This window comes from Grus americana, chromosome 1 (assembly GCF_028858705.1).
Source record: "Grus americana isolate bGruAme1 chromosome 1, bGruAme1.mat, whole genome shotgun sequence".
Classification (NCBI taxonomy): domain Eukaryota; kingdom Metazoa; phylum Chordata; class Aves; order Gruiformes; family Gruidae; genus Grus; species Grus americana.
Genome location: NC_072852.1, coordinates 118,113,510 through 118,127,555, shown reverse-complemented (window position 1 = coordinate 118,127,555; position 14,046 = coordinate 118,113,510). Strand labels below are relative to the sequence as shown.

General features: G+C 44.4%; 1 long non-coding RNA gene across 3 annotated transcripts; it reads right to left on the bottom strand.

Annotated features, from left to right (window-relative positions):
- Nucleotides 1-240: 240 nt before the first annotated feature.
- On the bottom strand, nucleotides 241-12,289 carry LOC129215896 (uncharacterized). Of its 3 annotated transcripts, XR_008580114.1 has the most exons (4): nucleotides 12,184-12,289; nucleotides 10,202-10,322; nucleotides 1,122-1,276; nucleotides 241-526 (listed from the first exon to the last, which is right to left on the bottom strand). It is a non-coding gene; the product is annotated as an uncharacterized LOC129215896 (long non-coding RNA). The 3 variants fall into 3 exon arrangements; XR_008580118.1 differs by lacking the exon at nucleotides 1,122-1,276 and having other exon boundaries at nucleotides 241-977; XR_008580117.1 differs by lacking the exon at nucleotides 1,122-1,276.
- Nucleotides 12,290-14,046: the final 1,757 nt, after the last annotated feature.

The window sequence follows — 14,046 nt, the reverse complement described above, 5'->3', positions numbered from 1 at the left end:
TGCCCCCCCCCGTGCTGTGTCTGTGGTGTGATTTGCCTCTAATCCTTAGCCAGATCCACGAATCATAAATATCTAAAGTAAAACTATAAAACCCATTAAAGGAGTTAAATGTGATATACCGAAGCTACGTTAAATATAGAAGCAGATTTCACAAGTTAAAAAAAAAGTACCAGAGGCTTTTTGTTTATCATTTATAAACAGTTTTATTTGGTGAGTAGTTTCCAAAGTTAATGGCTTTAATAAACCCTTTATAAACCAGAGTGTTTATCTCCTGTATGCTGAGGGCCAGATGGTACCATCAGATTTACACTGCACATTTCTGCAATTTGGCTTCATTAATGTGGCAGACAGCAGTTTCCACACCTCACAGAGGTATGTTCTCATCTTCCAGAAATGGTGGAGCTCTGGAGCAGTGTGACTCCCCTGTTTGCATTGGAAGGATCCTCCGCAGGGGTGTGATTTGAGCAGAAGGGGGTGGAACAAGCCAAAAAAATTAAGCTGCATGATAGCACTAGAAAAAGCAGATCTGGAGGAAAAATTGAGCTCAGGTTAGTGCTGACCTTAGCTTGGAAAATCATATGCTCTCCAACATCCACATCTATACAGCCACTAGGGAGCTGCCTGGTTACATGTGATTTTACCCATCTGTTATTTAAATCACAGATCCAAACTGAAACCCTGGAGCTTGCAGAAATGATGTGGATCGGTGTCATCCTGTGGATACTTTTTCTATAAACAACTGAAGGATCTGGATCAGGAAATTTTCCAGGCAGGATGACATTCCTGACTCCCCCAGCCCACTGTCTCTAGAAATGGGGTGATGAATACCTGTCTGTTCCTCTCTCTGCCCCAAAAAGCAGCTGACTGCTGCTGCGGTGCTGCTGCTTCAAGGGGAATTCACTTTCTTGCTTCACAGTGATCTCCAGAGGTGTTGATTGGAGATAGCTGATTTTCTTAGTATCCCATGGTAAGAATTTCTAAAAATGTGGAAATAACATCTGACTTAACTGCAGCAGGGAATTCCCCATGTTATTTTACTTTTTGTTTTCCTTTCTATCTCTTCCCACCTGTATTGCCTGTGGTTTGAGTAATAGTGAGACAGGGAAAGAGGAGTGACTTACTAGGTTTCAATACGTTTTCTATTCAAGGTAAATATCTAGCCAAGTGTCTTCTTATCTTTCTCTGGGTTCCTTGTATTTTCTTCTACTTGACTATCTTGTCTTCGTTCACTCTCAAAGCTGTGAAATAACTGATTTGTGCACTTGCTAGCCAAATGCTGGAAAAAATCATTGTGAAAAACAAAACATTTTTTCATAGGTTTTTTTGGGGGGTGTTACACTTACTAATTTTTATTGCATTTAGATAAATTGAAAAACAATTGAAGCTTTTCTAAACTATATCTGTTCAATTTCAGAAACATGCGGAAAGTATGCTTTTTGTTTTATAGTCATTCGTCGAAGTGATTTGATTCAGAACAAGTTTACAGTTTGGCTAATTGAAATTGCCAATATTCAGTGAATAAACAAATACCCAGCCCCAAAATGTATCCTAGCCGCTGTAACAGAAGAAAGTAGCAGGCTCAGATCAGATGCTGTGGGTTTGCTTGTGGGAGCCTGGGTGTGGGATCTTGACAAATGTGGTTCCCTGAATACCAGGGGAAGGAGAGCGTCCTGCAGGGCAGGCTGGGGAGGCATGATCTGGATTGCAGAAATGTCACCAAGAAGTCAAAATAATTATAAGAGAGAGTGTAGAGAGAAATTCTGAAGAAAAGGGAACTGGGACATGGATGTCAGGATGACTGGAGACCTTTTTGTTTATAATTTTGTCCTCGATATGTGTCACTGCTGATGTGTCAAGGTTGCAGATGTCTAACCATAGCCACCTGGGAACCCCCTTACCACGTGCTGCAGTGGGAGGAATCTGCATTGGGCTCGATGAGCCACTATCCTTATGAAATGAAAACTTACCCTGGCTATGCTTAGCCCAGAGGAAAGTTGTGCTGACCCGTGATGGTCTAGAGCAAGGCATCTCTGGGCCGAGCATCCCTCAAACTCCACACCTCTATGTCATTTTGCAACCAAGCAAAGAGCTGTACATGGCTGGTGCTCATCCAGATGTAGAACTGGGGTGTCGCTTGGGCACAGATGCCACAGACTAGGTATGGTTTCCTGGTTCCTGGTGTGGTCCTGCAAGGTTTTAGCTGTCATGGTTAGCAAGAAAACCCTTCAGGTGTTTTAGTAATGGAGAAAACCTCTTGCATTTCTTTTTTTCCAGAGAGAAAATGACAGTATATTTTTCCATCTTCATCAAACAAAACCCTCTTTTAAGTCTTTCTTACACATTTCTAGTCTTGCATGTTGGCGATGAGGGAAAGTATTTCCCTGTGAAAGGTGATTTGCAGAGGTGCCATTCCAGCCCCCAGATGGAACGGATACTCCTGGGGGGTATCTCTGCCGCAGACCATGGCGGCATTTCAGCACAGCAAGCCCAGCACGGCCATGTAGGTGGCACTTCTGACATCTTGGACTTCCCACACAGGTGGATAACACAGGCAAAAAATGTGCTGTGGGGCCTGCTGCCCACTGATGGTTGGGTTTGCTTCTGAGTTGGAGAACTCAGGCCTGCTTGTGTTATCCTCTGTATTAAAATGGCCAGGATTGCATGTTATCAGGGACTATCGCTGCAGCTGAAATTAGCAAACATTGAGTCAGATAAGTCTTGTGGGAGATCTAATGCATGCTGGAAAGTAATATTTCCTAGCCTCTTGAAAAATAAATCCATCTTTCTGCAGCTTTTCTTGCCTAATTTCGACAACTGAGGCAATACAACCTTTGCTATAACTCAGGAGTGTGCAGCGTGTTTTCCAGTGAGTCCAGCTTGCTGCTTATTACAGCAGGTACTAGACACTGAGACATTATCACCTCAGAGCAGGTAGAAGTCAAGATATCGTATCAAATCATGTGTTGTGTGAAGATGGTTATGGAGGAGAGATTATTCCTTGTAACAGCTCAAGAAGAAGGGGGATGCCCAGTGACTAATGAATGTGGATTAAGAATAAATGTAATGAGGATGTTTCTCTTCTTGAAAAATTAGCTGCGGAAACCATTGCTACCAAATGCTGCGGAGATCAAAGTGGATATAGTGGGTATAGTCTTTTAAAAAATAAAAATAAATAATTAAACTCTTAAATAAGAGTTTTAAGGTCCTTCAGCTGTTATTGAATGCAGTGAGCCAAACATAATCTTTAGGGCAACAAGTCTCTACGTGGCAGAAACTGAGAAGGTAATACCAGGCAAATAGTTGCTCTAGATTGGTGCTGTTTCTTACATGCGTTCGCAAAGCATCTGCTGGTAGCACATCCTGGAGATGAGCAGACTGGACCCTGTACTAACCCAGGATGGCTGCTGTGGTCTTACAGACCTTGCAGCTGTATTAGTACGAGTGGAAAAAACACCCCACTCACCTTGACTTGTGTGTTTTAGTTGAAGGAAGATTCCAGCTACGTGAGAAATGACATCTCTGTGAAGTGTTTGTAGCACCGTAAGAGAGGGTAGATGGTGCTCAGAGAACACTGAAGAACAGACTTTAGCTCCCTTGGGTGTATAGGTCAGCCCACACTTAGTGATACCTAGGGGCTGGATTAACATTAGCCGCTAAAATCCTGTGTTTATTCAGGAAGGATAACACTGAGAACACCCACATGAGCTTCTAGGTGGCCCCCTACCAGCACGCTGCTAGCGCTTCACCCATCATCACTGGCCGTTCACCAGGTGCTGCGCAGGCACTTTGGGGGAGCAGACAGGCGGCCAGCTGGGAAGCAAGCCACACACCGGCCGGTCACATCCTCTGGTGACGCTTGGGGAAATGCCAGCCAATGGATTTTTCTGTGAAAGTTTTGCTTTAAGGCTATTATTCACCATTTCGTCTGTAGCAACAGCACTTCTGTACGTGATGTCCTCCATGTCATTGCCAGTCCTCTGAGTCATCAGCTCATGAAGGAAATAACTTTGTTTTCTTTTGGCTCTCAGCTGAGCATCCAGCATAAGCACTTTCTTTCGGTCCACCTGGCCTCATCTCAGCTTTACTTAAAGATTTCCCAGGAGCTTGTTAAAATAGTGCTTATGTTTTCTTGTTTCATGTTTGTATAGGTGATGAGGAGGAGAAATTTCCTTTTGGAAAAAAAAACAACACTTGGAGAATTGTGGAAATGTTTTCTTACCTTAAATAAATTTCTCAAGCTTTCATGTAGCCAGAAGAGAACCACAGTGAAAGTGTATTAAAAAAAAATGCTCCCCCCTCCCCAAAACCCACTTTGATGAGATGGAGAACACTTGTATATCTGTTCAAAGACTTATGATTTTGCTAGCACGCACCCTGTTGATCCTGCAGCCCCATCATATATGACTTGCGCTTTTGATGTTGAATAGGTTGCCAGAGTAATTTTCAATCAGTTCCAGACCAGAGAGGCAGTTGCGTGGCTGTGTAATTATCAGGTGCTTCATGTGTAAACATTGATCCCAAAGAGGGACAGGGAGAAGAAATAAAACAAGGCACGAGTGTGTCTTGCTCCAGTGTGAAGAGGGATCATGAATTAAAGGAAGCCCCATCTTGAATTTTGCTTCTGGGGACTTGTCTCAAATATCTGGGTTATTTTATCAATAGTGAAATTGTTCATGGATCAGGCAAAAGCAGAAGACGAAAATCAATGGAGGTTCAGGAAAGTATTTAGTGTGTGTTTAAATTTCATTCCTGTCCCGCTAATTGTGACATTCAGTGTTGTCCTGAATAGAGGTGATTTTAGGTGTATACTTGAATTCTTTCTAACTTGAAGCCTGAAAAAATGATCCCTTTTCAGTAAATTCAGTAAGGACAAAACTTTTTTTTTAGACTATTGTCTGTAACTTTTAACACTATTTTCAATGCTCTAAAATAAATACAGACAATCTGGCCTCAGAGTTCAGTATCATATTTCAAAAATAGTTTGGTGGTAAAACAGCTTTTTCTTTGTGTTTTTCTTTTTGAATGCAATAGTAAATGCTTGAGAACTGGGACAAAAGTTAGTCCTTGCACCATCCTGTCTATCATCGCTTCTTCCAGAGTTACGGAGACAGAAGAGATTAGAGTTTAAAAATATTGGTACGCTGTCACTCAACTTGTTTTTTTTGGCCTGACAAGCCACCAGCTGCTGCAGTTTGTTGCTGTTTCACAGGCATCTCCTGAGGTATTTAAACAAGGTTTTCAGTAATTCAGCACCATGACCCTTCTTAAATTATATGGCATCTTTTAGAAGCAACAGCATCCTGAGGATGTGGCAGGCGGCACCGGCAGAAATGGCTGAAGAACCACCTTGTTCACCGGCAAACGTGCCCAGTGCTGTGTCCTGGCAGGGTCTGCTTGTGCTCAGTCACCGAGTGCTGCTTGCTAGGCTTTGTTGATCTTTGTGATAGTTTCATATAGAAGATTTATAGGCAGCAGTGATGGGTCATGTTTGCTTCTGGATTTCCTGGAAGCCTATGAGGTACCATGGGGGTCTCAATCAGGGTGGAGGAGGCAGCTGAGGACAGAGGGAGGACCGGAGGAGAGGCAGGAATGTGGTTGTGGCTTGAAGTAGATGGGAAAGCAAGAACAGCAATCAAACAGCCGGGGGATGGGGGGGGGTGTCTACCGTGCAAGGCAGGGGCTGGGAACAGGGCTGGAACCAAATCAGGGAACTGAGCAGATGTCAGGAACTGCATCTGTCTCGGAAAACATCACTGGGTTCATGAGTCCTGCATATGGCTGCAGGGAAGGTGCATGCTGGATCATGGCAGCCTCCATCAGTGGGTGCTGGCCGACATTCAGGGTGGTTCGTGGTCTCCCGGAGACCTGCTGTGGTTGGTGGCCAAGGGCAGCTCCCTTGCCTGGCTGCTGCTTAGCAGGGACTGTCAATAGCCTGGCAGTGACCTAGCTTAAGATCCCCAATCTTCATCATACTGTGCAAATATTTCCACAAAACTACATGCAGCGATCTGAATAACAGATAAGAAGTTACAACAAGATCCACAATTTCCCCTTTCCTTAGTAATAAATACAATGATTGAGAAGTACAGTCCTTCATTTGGAAAAGCATGTCTTCACTTTTCTGGTTAAGATAAGAATAATGCTGATGATAGACAACACTAGAAAATGCTTGGGCAGGGAACAACTGTGTTTTGGAGCTGGTCTTGGGCTGTCTTTGTGGATGCAGAATAATCTCTCAGGCCAGGCACTACATGAAAAATGTTCAGATAGATCCCAAATTTGGAGCCTCAGCCTTCCTCCTTTGCTTTAAAAGGAAGTTTCCTATTCAAAATGAAAGCTGATGTCCTGCTTCCAGGCGCTTCACCAGGCTGGCTCTGGGCAGCTGGCGTGCTGATCGCACTGCAGTCGTGGCAGCACGGAGCCTGCTACAGGCTGCCAAACCAGCCCTAAAAGCAGGCTGGAGTAGCCAGAGACACGCTCCCAGCTGCTGCAGTTGGTCCTACCATCCCATTTACATTTACCTTGGGCGTGCCTGCCCCACGCGACTGTGCTTATAGCCAACACACACCCCTCATCCCCCCCCGTGCTTCCATTCCCTATGCGTAAAAGGAGAGAACAGCGGAAGAACGGCGCTATGTAGGTGGTCATATTTAGTCCGCTTCGATTCAAGCAAGCCTGTGTGTGGTGGTGCTTAGGACAGTGAGGTAACCTGTCCAAATTGACCGTGGTGGTGCGTGATTTTAAAGTTAAGCATGCACGTAAGCGTTTTGCCAGGCTGGAGCCCCACGCCAAGAGCTGGGAAGGCAACGTTTGGCAGTGAGACAGCAAAAGCCTTAAATGACTCTGGCTGTTTTACCGCACTGCAATTGGGCCTATGAAAGTTCACTCTTCGCACCTGGCAGTTGAGATAATTATCCTATCTCTTGCAAAAACATAATAGGTGCATTGTTTGACTTGTGAAGAACAGCAACAAAGTGCAATTGCTGAACTGAGATGTCAGCATAAGAGAATAAAAGTATTGAGGTGAAGGCTTTGATGTGGCAGAGGACAGTGGCCCAGACAGCAAGCATTACACTCCATCCACTTTCTGCTTCTGAAGATACTCCTTACGTTGCAAATCCCTTTCTTAAATGCAAATCTGCAATTAAATGCACTCTGTTCCATTGTTGCCTGGTGAAGCCGAAAATCAAAACACAAAACCAGGTTGCCCTTCCCAAACACACCTTGTCACCAAATGGAGAGATTCAGTAACAGCAACTTCTGAGGTTCCAAAAGATCAAATACTTATCAGGTGTGTTTTATCTAAAATTTGCAATTTATTTGCCAGGCACAAACAAAACAATGATGAAAACAAAGCTCGCTCTTCTCATCCTTCCCCTTTCCCAACCCTAGGGTGCCACAAAATAAGAAGAAAGGCACTTTCCCCCCGCTTGCTCTGATGGTTATGATGTTTGTGTGGCAGAACCTACATCAGAATTGAGGATTTGCTGTGCTGAGCTCTCTGCAAACCTAGCCAAACTCTTCCCCAGAAGATTTATGATCTCTGGACTATAGTAAGCAAAGCTACACCTCTTAATGAAAACTTTTTTTTTTCTTCTCAAAAACTGGCTGTAGTTCAGTGGGTACAAACCCTGCGTGGGGGTTCTCTTAATTATTTAAATTCAGTGGTAAAACCATGAATGCAGTCTTCCTGGTTCTAAGCCAGGCTCGAGCAAAATGAAATCTGTCTACTTACATTTTTCCTCAACATCTTTGAATCACTTTTTAAAGTACCCTTTCCGCTTAATTAATGTTGCTTTCTCAGTGTGTTAAACCTCCAAAATATGAAGTCAAAGGGATCAAATGAAGTGTACAGTCAAGTGACATGGCAAAGATATGACCGCTTTTCCGTTTGCCAAAGGTCCTCTGACATCTCTGTGAGCATTACAGCCTGGCAACAAAGTGGTAGGGAGTGTTAACGTGCATATCAAGAGTTGTGTGTTTTCCAAAGTCCTCCACTTGACCCCTGGCAGTGAGTCTCCAGCCTCTTTTGCAATGGAGCCACACGCACCTGAGATATTACAGGAGCGCTTGCTATGCCAACGCCCATCTGGGTGCTCGCAATGTATCTGATCAAATACTCGGCCCTGCGCTGGAATCAAAGTTTTACGTTGGTTATGCAGCACTTACAAATTGACTGGGTTTTCAACACCTTAGCAATTAATCTGTGCACCAGCAAGTGAGCCTGCATTTTAATAATGGCAAGACAATCACCAGGTTTTGAAATGGGGGAGGATTTAGAAAGACTTAGTTCTGACAAGTATCTTGGAGAGGTAAGGAATTCAAGACAGTTGTGAGCTATAAATATTCATCTCTGACTTGCTCAGGATAGCTGGTTAAACAATGATCTGAGAGTCTCTTCCCTGGGAAAACCCTCGATAGAGGAAAGTTCCTTCAGAAGCCAAGAGCATCACAGGGTGCTTTTAACCAACGTCAGCAGAGTCACACTGTGCACAAACATTAGAGCTTTCAGGATAATGAGACTTAAACTACTGTATATGAGAAGATAACAATTCAGTTCAGAACTGTATTTTTCCCAGCTGGAAAGGGAATATAAAATTATTGACTGGTCTGTCAGCAACTATTTTTAAAAGACATATGAACATCTAATAGAGAGCCCATTCACAAAAGCCTAGGACTATCACTGTGCCAATTCAGTTTAACCTCTGAACAGCCCGGGTCCAAATTTCACCTGATGATTGCTTTATTTAGTTCACCAAACTCTGTGCATTAGAAATATGTCTGGTGTGGGACGGGCTTTGCAGAGGTACCTCTTCAGCATCTGAGGTGCTCTGGTTCATGGGTAGCAGCCGGCTCACAAGGGTGAGCAAAGGTCCAGCTCTACCCAGCTGCCCCATGTCACCCAACCCTCCTAAGGGCACCCCAGCCCTGCAAAGGGCACCCCTGCCCTGGCAATGGCTCCCTCACTGCATTAGCAGAAAGGAGAAAGGAAATAAAGCCTGCATCAGAGTTACGTCTCCAGGGGCACGTCAGTACCTTTTGGGGTAGGTAAAAGAGTAGGTGGGTGGCAGGAAAGGAGCAAGTGCTAAAGCAAAAATTACTACCAATGAAGATAGCAAGAAAGATAGTGTAGTGTAACCACAGAATCCACAGTACGTAGCTACTGAGCCTACCCCAATTATAACCACAAAATACAGAATCTTTAACCACAGTAATCAGATGATATGACCAATATTCAACACAAGGATCTACAGAGAACGGTTCGAACACTGGAAAACAATTTCAGGAACATTCGTTTTCGAGGTTTGAAAACATCCGTTCAGAGCAGTGCCTCACCACCACATGTGCTGTGGCGCTATCTTTTTTCTCAGCAAAGGCTGTAGCAGATAAATTTCTGCTTCTGTGATGCTGATGGAAGGGAGCGAACCCTGCAGTGTTGGGCTGCACGCTTGCAGCACTGCAGCGCGAGCAACGTGCGCCTTGCCTCAGGGTTTGCTCTGAAAGGCGAACGCTGAGCCCGTTGGGGAATGCACGTGCTCCGGGTAGCCAGCTGGTCAGAAACAAAGCCTCGAACGTGCAGACCTGCCCTCCAGTGTTTTCTAGTCCCTGTTGGAGACTCCAGTGCAAGTGGGCCACGAATGGGTCCCACTCATGCTTCAGGTTTAGGATTGTGAATTCGGCCCACAGGGTCCCCTTGTCCGTCTGTACGTACACCTTTGCTCTTGCTGCATCCTTGGCCAAAAGCAGCTCAGCAGCACGCAGCTCTGCTCCCAGCTTCAGGGCAGATCGCTCCAGCCTCTAGCCACACTGGTTTTGCGCTGCAGTTTCTGGCTACACAGCTCTATGCAAACTTATGTTCCTCGGGAACACAAGGTCTGTTGTGCTCAGTACAGTCAGTGTAAATATTTTAAACAGTAATGGGAAGCTTTTCATAGTCTTCAAAGCACTGACCTAAAACTTCCAGCTGCAGATGTCATGTGGTTTATATTAGAACATGATGATATTGCAAGTTGGAATATAAGGCTAGCTCTAACAATAAAAGGACACAGTTTCCACCTATTTAAACTCACCGTATCTTCTTACAGATCATCATTGTTCATAATGGATTTCTGGAACTCTTGTTAAAGAGATTTGGGACTCTCATAACCTTTTCTTAACCAAACAAGATCAGTTTCTTAAGTTAAAAGAAAACATTACTTACTCTGTTCCTCTGATACCAAAAATGCCAGCTATAGCTTTGGGTTTTCATTTTTCTTTTCTTTCTTTCTTTGCATGTTTTTTTCTCCTCTGTATCAAGGCAGTAGACAGGATCCCTAAATACCCTGCAGGAAAAAGCTGAGAAATAATTGTTGTCAAATAATCCCATCCACCAGATTTGAAAGTTTATATCAAAGTTTGAGCAACTACAACTTCAGAACACCCTGAGAGGTATTTATACATTTGATGAAGGTTGTACCAAACAATTCAAGCTAACTGTCTTTACCTATTCTAAACCAACCATGTTCCATGTAACAAATCAATAATGTATGTTTCCCCTCTCTCATAGTCCTTCGCCTCAGTTTCTGTGACCTGCTGCCAGAAGTGTTTAAAAAGGATGAAAGATGCCTTGCAAGTTAAGAACTATTAATGAGAACTGGAAATGGGATAGAACAAAAATATGTCTTCAGATGCTTTGAAGAAAAGGTCATCATGGTGGGAGATCCAAATTAAAACCAAACCTTCCTCAGGGGTGCAGGCAGCACGGATCTGAATGAGGTGGGTGGAGACACTTATATACCTCAACACGCATCATATAACATGGGAATCTGTGTTGTGCTGGCCAATGCAAATGAGAGGAACGGATGGGGTGCTGCAGCACCTTCCCCCTCCTTTCTCACACATGCACATGGCCCATGCAGTCCCAAATAAATACATGGCTGTTCCTGGGGCTGAACAACAAGTTTAAGCTCACAGGGATAGACCCTCAGTGGGTTTAGGACCTTAGGACCCCTTTCACAGGGGTAGTCCTCTTCCAAAGGAGCATTTGCCTCTAGTTGCATATAGGTGAATCCTGAGGACTGTAGCAGAGAAAATGCATTTTATGATTCAATTCTACATTTCTCCTCAATGACCATAAATTCCAAGTAGCTGGATGTGATTGCTCAAAATCTTTTGGGCACTTTTACCTACTGAGAAAGTTCCAGAGCAAAGAGTTTGCAAAACATGTACCTCAAGAGGAAGTCCTCTCTGTGTGTTTTAGGGAGTAGTGAGTTTACCACAGAGAGGAGCTGGCACTAGTCATCCGGTAGCCATATGGTAAGCAACCAGCTCTGTGCTCAGGGCTGAATTTAGTCTGCAGCACCTTGAAGCAAAGAGAGAGAAGGCTGCTGTTCTCATCATGAAAGTAAACCTGGTCTCCATACCATCTCATATGAAACTCTCATAGACTGACGAGTGCAGAAAAGAACAATACATCATTATTGTGAAACTAATTTTCCTGGATGAGTTCTTCATTTGGGTGACCTGCTCTAGCTGTCCTGAGTGGAATAGAGACACCCCATTTTAAGCATGAAGACAGTCCAAAGAAATATTTTAGAGCAAATATCAGGTCACATGCCCTCAAAGCAAGCTGCCACCTCGCTCCGTCAGGAATGTCCTACAGTCAGATCAGTGGGGTCAGCTGGGTCTCCAAGACCCTGTCTCTGTCTTGTGGGACATGACTCCTTCTCAAGGCCACTGTGATGCTCTCACTTACCAAACCCTCCACAGCCCCAGGGATCACCTCTCCGCACAGCTCCTGAGGGCTGTTTCGTGGCTGCTGAGATGCTGTCAGGGGAGGACACTCAGAGAAGATGCTCTGGGTGCCTGGCATGGGATTAATGCAGATTGGCAGGACTGGCTACAGTGACCCACAAGTTTCTTTTCAGTTCCGTGTCCCCAGAAAGCCTCTGCTCCTAACTTCTCTGTCAGACTTTTCCTAACTTGAAACAGAAAAAATAACAAAGATTCTTATTCATTTCAACAAGCAAAAAGTCTCCAAATATTCCAAGGCAGTGCTTCATCCAGTACCTGACGCATCTGGGATGATGAATTATGGTAAAAATAACCCCAAACCCTCTCAGACCTTGCAGCCTGATTTCTTGGCCAAAGTGCTCAAAATAAGGTCAGAGTCAAATCAACGTAAGCATAAACACCCAAACTCACATTTGCTGCTCTCTATTTTCCCAAGGAAAGGGGAGAATTCATCTTTCCAAGTGTGTCCATGGCTTTGCTGAGTCACATACATCTGCGCAAGTGGATGTAAGCCGCGTGTCAGACCCCACCGCTGAAACTGGACACCCTTTTCACGCAGGTGCAAATGACTGCACGGGGACGCACGCGGCGAAGAGTCGGCCCCAGAGACCCCGCTGCCTCTCCCTGCTGCAGCTGCTGCTCGCTGTTCAAGGCTGGTGCCACTTTCTGGAAGCCAGACGCGAGACTGTGGATGTTTGTGCGTGCAAGTGGGGCTGGGAGGTAATGAAAGAGAGTGCTAATGCAGTCTTTGGCTTCGTCGGAGGTCAGCAAGCACCCGGGATGGGAATCTTTGAAGTAAAAGACAGTACAAAAGCTCTTCTTACCCCAGCACAATTGCTGGACTCTGGCTTTAGCTATGACCAGAGTGAATTGCATCTATTTTCACACAGAAGACTTTAACCATGTGTACAAATAGGTACATATACATAAAGGAAATTTAGTTGATTGCCCTCTTCTTTGTTATAAAGCACTTGTACTCACAGCAATGGCCTTTCAATTTAATATAACAGACATAGCTGCTTATCGTTACTGTCCATTTCAGCATGCAAAAGCTGGGACTTGGGGTGAAAAATACAGGACCACTTACTGAAGGACTTAAATCTCATACGCTTCAAAAAATGTCTCTCTCCTTTTAACACTGGATCTGCTTTTGCTGTGTTGGCAAGACACAGTAGTGTCTGGAGACATCTGTTGCTATGTTTATACTAGCAAGTAATTTGGTACAGTAGGAGCGTATCAGTAGATAGAGCATTTGGTGCTGAGTCACATATCCACAATGTGCAGTTTGGGGGGTTTACTTTGAACTAAATTGAGTCTGGTTTTCAGGACCAAGAACCCCCATTGCGCATGTGGCTCAAAGCTGTCCGCAGGACTCGTCCCGTGTTCAGCCTCTCAAGACCCATCAGGAATTAGGGCACATTTGGTGCACACCTGAGGCACAGCTGCCAGGTTAGTTTCCTCTGAAAGGAGTCCAGTTTGCATGTGTTAAAACAGTCCTGTGAATTAAAACAATGTACAATAAGGGGTGACTGAGAATTTTGCTTAAAAACACACTGCTGCCCTGAACCAAAAAGTTAATGTGTATGCAGGCAGTAGAGATCAGACCTGGTTACGCTACGTGTGTGTACAGTAGCTGCCCAGCAAGTTCACAGCCTGGATAGGTACGATAAAGAGCAGGAGAATGGTGAGACCCCTACAAGGCGAGTGTCCTGCCTTAGGTCATGCATGCTATCAGTGGTTTTATCCACGCAAGCCACTGCGCCTCTGCGTCAGCCCGGTCAGGACCCAGTTGAAGAGCCAGTTACTCGTGCTCGGGAAGGAGTGCTGAATCGACCCCTTTTTGCACTAAGGGTCCCACACATAGCTTATGCTCTTTTAACTGAACAGACGGTAGCAAATATTTCTATAGCATGTCTTTTGCAAATAATGGTGCCCCAATCTGCCAGGTTTTATTCCATTTTGAAGCAGTGTGATACCTTCAGACTGGTTGACACATGCCTGAAGCCATACCCAACTGAACCTCTTAAAAAAAAAAAAAAAGAGAGATTAGAATCAACATTGCTCAGCATGAGGCTGGCATACAGCAAATGTGACCCTGGACAAAATTGACAGCCGTATTTCAGCTGTGCTACAGTCCTCGTTAAATGTGTGTCTTATCAGTGTCTTATATTTTCTTTTTCTGGACACATAGGTCAGAAAACCTAATTGTTGTTATTTTGACAGACAACTCGCACTCTTTTGTCTAATTGCAAGCTCTTTAGACTTATATATATA